General features: G+C 43.3%; 1 pseudogene; it reads left to right on the forward strand.

Moving 5' to 3' along the window:
• The first annotated feature begins 3,314 nt into the window (after window positions 1-3,314).
• On the forward strand, window positions 3,315-4,104 carry LOC129483993 (hsc70-interacting protein-like; annotated as a pseudogene).
• Window positions 4,105-9,951: the final 5,847 nt, after the last annotated feature.

Genomic DNA, 9,951 nt, shown 5'->3' on the forward strand with positions numbered 1-9,951 from the left:
CATCCAGTGTCATGTCTTCCTCAGAGAGAGGCTTCCTAGAGTAGGGAGCATCTAAACCAAGATTTGAGAGACAAACCACCAGGTAATAAGGTGGGATGGGTGGGGAGTGGGAAGTGGCAGAGGCGATAGCCTATGTGACAGCTTGGAGGAGCCAGACAGGTTGCATGGAAGGGACTGAAACAGAGCTCAGGCAAGTGGTGGGGTGCAGTGTGCAGAGATGATACTGGAAAGGTAGGAAGAGGAAGAAACTTGCAGGGTCTTGTGGGCCATATTTATGAGTTTGGACTTGATTCGATAGCAGCTTGTAAGATACACTTAGGGATGAGTTTTCTCTGTGGGCTCTATGAGGAAGGATAGGTTGGGAGGTGAGAAGGGCAGGGCTTGGAGGGAAGGCAGGAGGCCCTGTTGGAACAGTGTGGGTCTCCAAGGACTGCCTCAGTGGCAGGTGCCTCCTGAGAACAGTGCCTCCCTCCACACTGAGGGAGGACTGGCCTGTGACTCCCTCTGACCATGAGGAAGAGGAAGAGGCAGAGGCCCCCTAAGCCTTTGGAAGGCCTGGCAAGCTTTTGCTCTTGCACTCTAGGAAGAAGTCCAGCTACTCCACAATTAACAACTCACAGCTAATCTCAATTCGTCGGTATCCTCATCAGTTTCCCCTTCCTGCACTGTTCTGAAGCAAATCCCAGACATGATGTCATTTAACCCATAAATATTTCAAGATATATCCCTAAAAGATAAGGACACACTTTAAAAAATATAACCACAATTGTACTGTCACTTAAGGAAACTGCACTGTTTCTTGATGTAAATAAATGGTCAGTGTTCAAGATTCCAGTTGTGTCAGAGTGTAATAAATGTTTATTTTTTACATTTGGTTTGAATCTGGATCCAAGCAGGGTTCGCTCACTGTAATTAGTTGGTATATCTTTTAATCTACAGATTCTGTTTCCATCTTCTACCATTCTCTTCCCTTCCCTCAACCCCTGCAATTTATTTTTTGAAGAGACTGGGTCATTTATTTTATGTCATTTCCTCAAAGTCTGGATTTTGCTGATTGCATGCCCAAGGTATGTGTTTAACATGTTCTCTGTTTTCTCTGAATCATCAGTTGGATGAGGAAAGTTTTAAATCAGATGAGATGGAGTTTTCCACAGGACTAGGCTGGACTGGACTTTGAATGCCTCAAATTCACAGCTACACCACGGAATCTGCCTAGCATGCTGTTAACAGATGGGAAAGTTGAATTTCATGGTGCACCAGTGAAGGCAGAGATGGGGATAATTAAAGCTAAAACATTTTATATTCTGTACAACTGTTCGAGCAGCTCATAAAAATAACTATGAATACCATAACATTGTGGTATTGATTTCCAACTCAATTCCAACTGATTTCTTGGACAGGCTCTATAGATTCTTTCCTCTGAGTTCTGCCCTGTTGCCCCCACTGGCATGCCCTGGGCAGCTGTTTCCCTGTAACAGAGCCCATGTTACTAAATGGTGAAGTTTTGCATCCATTATTAATCAAAATTCATTTTATGTAGCAAATATTATTATCTTATTGCTCAGGAGGTTTGCTACTCCCTGATACCCTTTGCATACAGCTGCTATTGTGCTCATGGCAAGATCGTGGCTCTCCCTAAGCCTGCACTCTAGTTTTGTGATGACTTTGTTCTGCTCGCTTTTGATCAGGAAGCGTAATTGTCTAGACCAAATGTGAACTTAAAATGAACGAAGGCCGGATGCGGTGGCTCATGCCTATAATCCTAGCACTTTGGGGGGCCAAGGCGGGCAGATTGGTTGAGCTCAGGAGTTCGAGACTAGCCTGGGCAACACAGTGAAACCGTGTGTCTACTAAAATACACAAAAATTAGCCAGGTGTGGTGGCAGGTTCCTGTAGTCCCAGCTACTCGGGAGGCTGAGGCAGCAGAATTGCTTGAACCTGGGAGGCAGAGGTTGCAGTGAGCCGAGATCGTGTCACTGCACTCCAGCCTGGGCGACAGAGCGAGACTCCATCTCAAAAATATAAAATAAAATAAAATAAATAAAATAAAATAAAATAAAATAAAATAAAATAAAATAAAGTGAATGAATCCTATTCTTATCATGAATGGAGCTTGCAGGACTAGAAGTTGTTCTGGGTGAATCAGTGTGTAGTGAGTAAATATGAAGGCCCAGGACATTGCTGTATACTACTGTAGACTTTATAAACAATGTACACTAAATTTATAGAAAAAGGCTTTTTTCTTCAATAATAAATTAACCTTAGCTTGCTATAATTTTGTTTCATAAACATCAATTTTTTAAAACTTTGACTTTTTTGTAGTAACACTTAGAACACAAACATATTGTATAGTTGTACAAATGTATTTTCTTTATATACTTATTCTATAATTTTTTCTACTTGAAAATGCTTTATTTTTATTTTTTACTTTTTAAACTGTTTCGTTAAAACCTAAGACAAAAACACCCACAGTATCCTAGGCCTGTGCAGGTCAATATCACTCTCTTCCACCTCCACATCATGTCCCATTGGAAGGTCTTCAGGGGCAGTACCATGCATGGAGCTGTCATCTCCTATGATAACAATGCTGTCTTCTGGAATACCCCCTGAAAGACCTTCCTGAGGCTGTTTTACAGTTAACTTTTTTTTTGATAAGGAGAAGGAGTACACTCTAAAATAACAATGAAAAGTATAGTATAGTAAATATATAAACCAGTAACATAGTCATTTATTATCATTATCAAGTATTATGTGCTGTGCCTAATTGCATGTGCTATAGTTTTTAATGTGACTGGCCATGAAGTAGGTGTCTTTACAACAGCGTCATCACAAACATGTGAGTAATAGGTTGTGCTGTGCCCTTAAGAAAGTTACAATGTCAGCAGGCATTTTGGCAATAGGGAATTTTACCACTCTGTCATAATCTTATGGGACCACCTTCATATGTGTCGTTGGTCCTTGAACAAAATGTCATCATGCAGGGCATGACTGTACTGATGTACTTCAGCCACAGAAAACAAGTAGCCTGAGCCTGTGTTAAGGCTTCTGGCTTGCTGTTTACTTATTTAACTGATGTCTGTTGCCTGCAGTAGTAAGAGACCCCCAGCAATCAAACTGCTGTTTAGTGAATCAGTCAAAAGGAGACTTGATCTTGTGTTTTTCTTTCTTTGTATCTCTCAAACATAATTTTGCCATACCAAACCCCTTTAAAAATAGTTAGAGCTAGCTGCCCCCTTCTGTGCAGTCACGCTGAGCCAGCGCCTGCGGCTGGAACCAGGCCGCAGCCCCTCAGCTTCACCCACCACCTCCCCACCATGGACCTCTGCAAAGTGAATGAGCTTCGGGCCTTTGTGAAAATGTGTAAGTAGGATCTGAGCGTTCTGCACACTGAGGAAATGCACTTCCTGAGGGAGTGGGTGGAGAGCATGGGGGGTGAAGTACCATCTGCTACTCAGAAAGCTAAATCAGAAGAAAATATCAAGGAATAAAAACCTGATAGCAAGAAGGTGGAGGAAGACTTAAAGGCAGATGAAACATCAAGTGAGGAAAGTGATCTAGAAATTGATAATGAAGGTGTGATTGAACCAGACAATGATGCCCCTCAAGAAATGGGAGATGAAATGCAGAGATAACAGAGGAGATGATGGATCAGGCAAATGATAAGAAAGTGGCTGCTGTTGAAGCCCTAAATGATGGTGAACTGCAGAAAGCCATTGACTTATTCACAGATGCCATCAAGCTGAATCTTCACTTGGCCATTTTGTATGCCAAGAGGGCCAGTGTCTTTGTCAAATTGCAGAAGCCAAATGCTGCCATCTGAGACTGTGACAGAGCCATTGAAATAAATCCTGATTCAGCTCAGCCTTGCAAATGGCAAGGGAAAGCACACAGACTTCTAGGCCACTGGGAAGAAGCAGCCCATGATCTTGCCCTTGCCTGTAAATTGGATTATGATGAAGATGCTAGTGCAATCCTGAAAGAAGTTCAACCTAGGGCACAGAAAATTGCAGAACATCAGAGAAAGTATGAGCAAAAACGTGAAGAACGAGAGATCAAAGAAAGAATAGAATGAGTTAAGAAGGCTGGAGAAGAGCATGAGACAGCCCAGAGCAAGGAATAAGCCAGAGACAGTCAGGAGCTCAGTATGGGACTTTTCCTGGGGCAATCCTGGTAATTTTCCTGGAAGAATGCCTGGAATGGGAGGGGGCATACCTGGAATGGCCGGAATGCCTGGACTCAATAAAATTCTTAGTGATCCAGAGGTTTTTGCAGCCGTGTAGGGTCCAGAAGTTATGCAGGCCTTCTAGGATGTGGCTCAGAACCCAGCAAATATGTCAAAATACCAGGGTAACCCAAAGGTTATGAATCTTATCAGTAAATTGTCAGCCAAATTTGGAGGTCAAGTGTAATGCCCTTCTGATAAGTAAAGCCCTTGCTGAAGGAAAAGCAACCTAGATCACCTTACGGATGTCACAATAATACCGACCAGTGACCTCATCAAGAGAGCTGGGGTACTTTGAAGATAATCCCTACCCCTCTCCCCCAAATGCAGCTGAAGCATTTTACAGTGGTTTGCCATTAGAGTATTCATTCAGATAATGTTTTCCTACTAGGAATTACAAACTTTAAACACTTTCTAAACCTTAAAAATATTTTAAACAAATTTAAAGGGTCTGTTAATTCTTATGTTTTTCTTTACTAATCATTTTGGATTTTTTTAATTTGAATTATTGGGCAGGGAAGATACTTATGTATCGAAGATTATTGGTCTAATTTGAGTGAAAAAAGTTTATTACTGCGAGGCAAATGTAGCTCATTTGAGGATAAAGTTTGTGTTGGATATGTGGTTCCTGAAGCATTTTGACTTGTCTTTTTAAATGCTTTATCTTTTTCTTTAAAGATTTATTTCAATAAAACTAACTGGGACCACCAGTATTTCAGTAGGACCTGGGTAGGGACTGGAAGTACTTGGCAGGGCAGCAGCAATCTTGCTGTGTTTTATATAATATGCATCTTTGGGCAGGTTGCCCTCAAATATTACATTGTGGTGAAGGGATGGTTTTTCTGTAATGCTGCAGTAGAGTTGGAGTACTTAGTTCTGTTCTTGTCCAGTGTATCTAATAAATGTTCCATATTATCTCCACATAGGGAAAATAAGGGAGTACTTTTCTTTTTATACTTCTGTGCTTAAAATTCTCTTTCCTAGTCAAAAAATGTCCAACTCTGTGTTTACTTTCTGCTTGTTACATTTTTCTCCCTTACTTTTCTTGGGCTAAAGACAGGCTTTTGTAGATGTTTAGAAAAAGCCAGTGATCTCCCAGTCCAAGTCCCTTAATTTATAACTAATGTAGTTGAGGCCCAGAGAGGTAGAGTGAATTGTCCAAGGTCATAGAGTTTCCGACGGTAGAACTGACTCTCAGACTACTGCCCCTTTCCACTATTCTAAACAGCTTTTTAACATGCAGAATTTCTAATGTGTAGAGCCTCAGAGTTCACCTTAATAGCCATCTTCAGCTGGGATATGATGTTAAAGGGAGACAGACACTTAAAATCTGTGGAACATCCACAGCCCTCATTTTGATTCAGAGGTTTACTCAGCACCATAGGGGAAGCCATTTTCAAGACTTCTAAGGGCAGAATAGACCCTGGAAGAGAAGAAGCCATCGTGTATAGGAACCCCAGCCTAGAAGGCATGTAGAACAACCTAGTGGTTACAAAGGCCTGGTGTAAAGGAAAGAACAAACTTTTTTCTTCTGCTATATTCTCACTCACAGCACTCAATACTTCATTTCTGACCTACTAGAAGTGTGGGTTTTTTTCCCCCCATATGTCAAGTTTCTGCCCAACACCAGCTGGATGTCCTACAACTTAATTTAATTCTGACACTACCTGGAGTTAGCATCAGATCCCACAGCTTAAGGGCTCAGTCCCCCAAGACTGAATTGCCCCCAATTTACATGCTGATCACAAGTCCAGACCTCCAGTACTTGTGACCAAGCAGTTGTAAATTGGAGGTTCCCACAACCCCTTCCCCAGGTTCAACCATTTGCTAAAATGGCTCACAGAACTCAGGAAAGTGCTTGATCTATATCTACTGGTTCATCATAAAGGATATTGCAAAGGACACAGATAAAGAGCCAGATGGAAGAGATGCATAGGGCAAGTTATAGGGGAAGGGGCATGGAGTTTTCAAGTCCTCTTGGGGCACAGTGTCCTCTGTGTGTTCAGCAACCCAGATGCTCTCCAAACTCCATAGTTGAGGAATTTTTATGGAGGCTTCATCACATAGACAAGATATATTATTAACTTAATCTCCAGCTCCTCTCACCTCCCCAGAGGATGGGGGATGGGGGCTGAAATTTCCAGGCTTCTGATCGTGACTTGGTCTTTCAAGTGACCAGCCCCCCATCCAGAAACCCACCAAGAGTTGCCTCATTAGAACTGAAGATGCTCCCAGCCAGGTGTAGTGGCTCACGCCTGTAATTTCAGTGCTTTGGGAGGCCAAGGGAGGATCATTTGAGCCCAGGAATTCAAGACCAGCCTGGGCAACATAGCAAGACCCCATCTCTACAAAAAGAAAATAACTAAAGATGCTCCTATCACCCAGGAAATTCCAAGGGATAGAAGCTCTGTGTCAGGAGCCAGGGTCAAAGGCCAAATATGAGGAAAAAAAGGTATACCTGGCACCCCTATCTCTCAGGAAATTATAAACGCTTTGGGAGCTCTGTGTCAGGAACCAGGGTTAGAGCCCGAATATATATTTCTTATTACATTACAATGTCACAACTGGGCACCCATGAGTTTTAATTGCTCAATTAGTTATTAGTACCCACTATGGCTCAAGTACTTGGCTAGGCATTGGGTATACCAAAGCAAATGAGGTAGTCATAGCTCTGTTGCAGAGAAGTGGTTCTCAACATGGAGCAGTTTTGGCTCCCAAGGGCCATTTGGCAATGTCTGGATACATTTTTGATTGTCTTGACTTGGGATGAGGTTGCTACAGGGATGTTGCTGAACATCCTATAACACATAGGACAGCGCCAACAACAAAGAACTATCTGGCCTTAAATGTCAACAGTGTTGAGGTTGAGAAACCTTATTATTGAGCATGAGGTCTATGACAATTAAACACATAGTTAAAATGAAGTCTGAACAGTGTTGTGGTGGAGGAAGTTCAAGACACTGTCTGAATCTATAATAAGAGAACTCAGTCTAGGAATTAGGGCAGGTCTCAGAGTAGAGGATGTTTGAACTGAATCCTCAAGGATGAGTGGGTGTTAGTAACACAAGGAAATCAGGGCTAAAGATCAAGACAACAGGAATGTACAAATGCTTGAAGGACAAACAGAACTCTTGCAAGGAATCAAGAGATTTTTAGTATGTCTGGAGCAGAAGTGGTGGACACAAAAGATAAGACGTAGAAGTTTTTGTAAGATTTTTAGTTAGTATGCAAAGGTGTCTACCAGGCACGTGCCCTGTTCTCGTGCTGGTGAGTCTTCTGAACCAACAAAATATCACTGTCCTTGAGGAGGTGCTAGCCTAGACAAGTGAAGGATCTTGGCTTTAAGGGCAATGAGAAGCCAGGGACAGGCTTTTATCTAGGAGACGACAGAGTAACATCAACATTTTGGAAAGCATGCAGAGGATGCATTTGAGGGTAGCAAGAGCAAAGGCAGGAGGACGAGTTGGAGTCGTTACCGCAATCCAGGTAACAGATGAAGATGGCTGAATTAGGAGAGACATGTGGATGTGAAGGAAAGATAGCTTGCAGAGACATGCAGTATACACATGTGTACGTGCATAATAAGTAGTTGTTATTACATTAAAATTCAAGGATGTAACTATTCATTTCCAGACTTTATGGCCACCCCACATTTAGAAAGTAGATCATTGACAAGATTTGTTAATGAGCACTGACAATATTGACATCCCTTCTTTGTTCTATTTTCCGGCCCCAACTGTTTGCATGGGCTGGGAAAGCTACTTGAGACCTCTGACCATGGCTGAGGTTCTAAAAGACCTGAAGTTCATGTTCCCCTTTCCCATCCCCCTCACCCCTGCCCTGGATATTCCATGGAAAAGAGGAGAAGGCTCTGTGTTCCTGAACGCTGTATGCTTCCCCCTGAAGTCTGGGCTCTTCCTCTCCTCCAGGCATCTCTTCTGCCATGATCCAGCACAGGCGTACTCATTTAAAGAGGCCTTTCCTGCTGTCAGGGGCCAGACACATAGAGGTTTGGAGAATATGATCACTCACTGGCAGATTATTGTTTTCTGGTCCCTTTATTTCAACAATGATGACTGATGGCATTATAGAAATCAGTCCTGGTGTGAGTTTCCTATTGCTGCCACATCAAATGACCACAAACTTAGTAGCTTAAAATACCATGCATTTATTCCCTTGCAGTTCTGGAGTTCAGAAGTATAAAATCAAGGTGTCAGCAGGGCTGCCTTCCTTCTGGATGCTCTAGGGGAGAACCCATTGCATTGACTTTTTCAACTTCTCGAGGCTATGGCCTCTGCCTCCACCGTGACATCTCTGTTTTCCTCGGCTTCCATTGGCACATCGCCTTCTCTGGCTCTGATCCTCCTGCCTCCTTCTTATAATGATCCTTGTGATTATGTTGAGCCATGGGCGTAACCTAGCATAAGCTCCCCATCTCAAGGTTCTCAATTACATCTGCAAAGTTCCCTTTGCCATATAAAGTAACATATTCATAGATTCCAGGGATTAGGACATAGATATCATGATTTAGCCTATCACAGGTCCCACACAACTTGCTATATTGTTGTCCGTTGTGGTGAGCACCACCCCCAACCCTTGCAGGTGGGCGAGCCCTATTGGTTCTTCTGGAAAGGCCAATCCCACCTCTCCACAGTCGCTCCCTGCATGGGCTCTCAGGAATGGATCTTTTGGTTCCCACTAGCCTGACCAAGTGTTTTCAAAAGGATGCTCTGAGTCAGGGTGACGAAATGACGGACTTCTTGGCTCAGATCCACATTTGCCCCCCAAGATTCTATACCTGTGTGTTGAGTTGGGGTGTACACTCCCCCTTCCACTCATCTATTCCAGATTATGGAAGAGGCTGGGATTTAGTATGTCTTCATGTGTTTTTTAAAAAAAGCCTCTGACTTAAAATGATCAGTTATCCTTTTTTTAAAAAAGGTGCCATTGTTGCCATGGTGACCAGAGGCTAGCGAAAGAGATCTCACCTCTTTCCCATTTCCCACCCCTCTGTGCATTTTCTTTGCAAATTACATTGCATTCATTTATGCATAGCTCAGGGGTACTCTCCTACCTCAGGAAAATCCTCTTTCTACTTTCTATTTGTAGATATCTGTATGGCCAGCAAATCTAGCTCCCAGGAGTGACAGGGCACAGGTCGGCACATCTTGACCTGCCTCCTCCAGGCAAATAGAGAAGGAATCAGCTGATGTGCTCTCAATGAATAAATAAGCATCTTGCAGCCCTGTGTCTGCATGCTGTGGGTGTTAATGCCTGTATAGAGGAGGGACAGAGGGAGAAAGCAAGGGAGGACGGAACTGATGCAGAGCCCAGAGAGAAACAGGAGCCACAGAATCCGCTTGTCAGACTGTCTCTTCTGCACTCCTCCTTTCAAGAAGACACACCAAGTTCCCATGATCACATATTCCCTTCCCCCAACCACACATGGCCCGGGCCCACTGAAGGCCCAGGAGGCTGGATGCAAGGCAGTGAGGTGGAATACAAGATCTAGGAAGGAATGATCTGATTTTGTGTACTAGCTGTGTGTCCTCAAGCAGAGCAATCTTCCAATCACAGCTGCCCCATCTGCCAACTGGGAGCAAGATTTCCACCCCACCTGCTTAGTGAGACTGTGGTGAGGGTCCTATCAGATCCTCAGTGTGAAGGTGCTTTCTGAATTCTGTGGGGTGGTAAACAAGCTGTGGCTGCTGCTACTGGAGACAGTGGCA

This window comes from Symphalangus syndactylus, chromosome 6 (assembly GCF_028878055.3).
Source record: "Symphalangus syndactylus isolate Jambi chromosome 6, NHGRI_mSymSyn1-v2.1_pri, whole genome shotgun sequence".
Lineage (NCBI taxonomy): Eukaryota > Metazoa > Chordata > Mammalia > Primates > Hylobatidae > Symphalangus > Symphalangus syndactylus.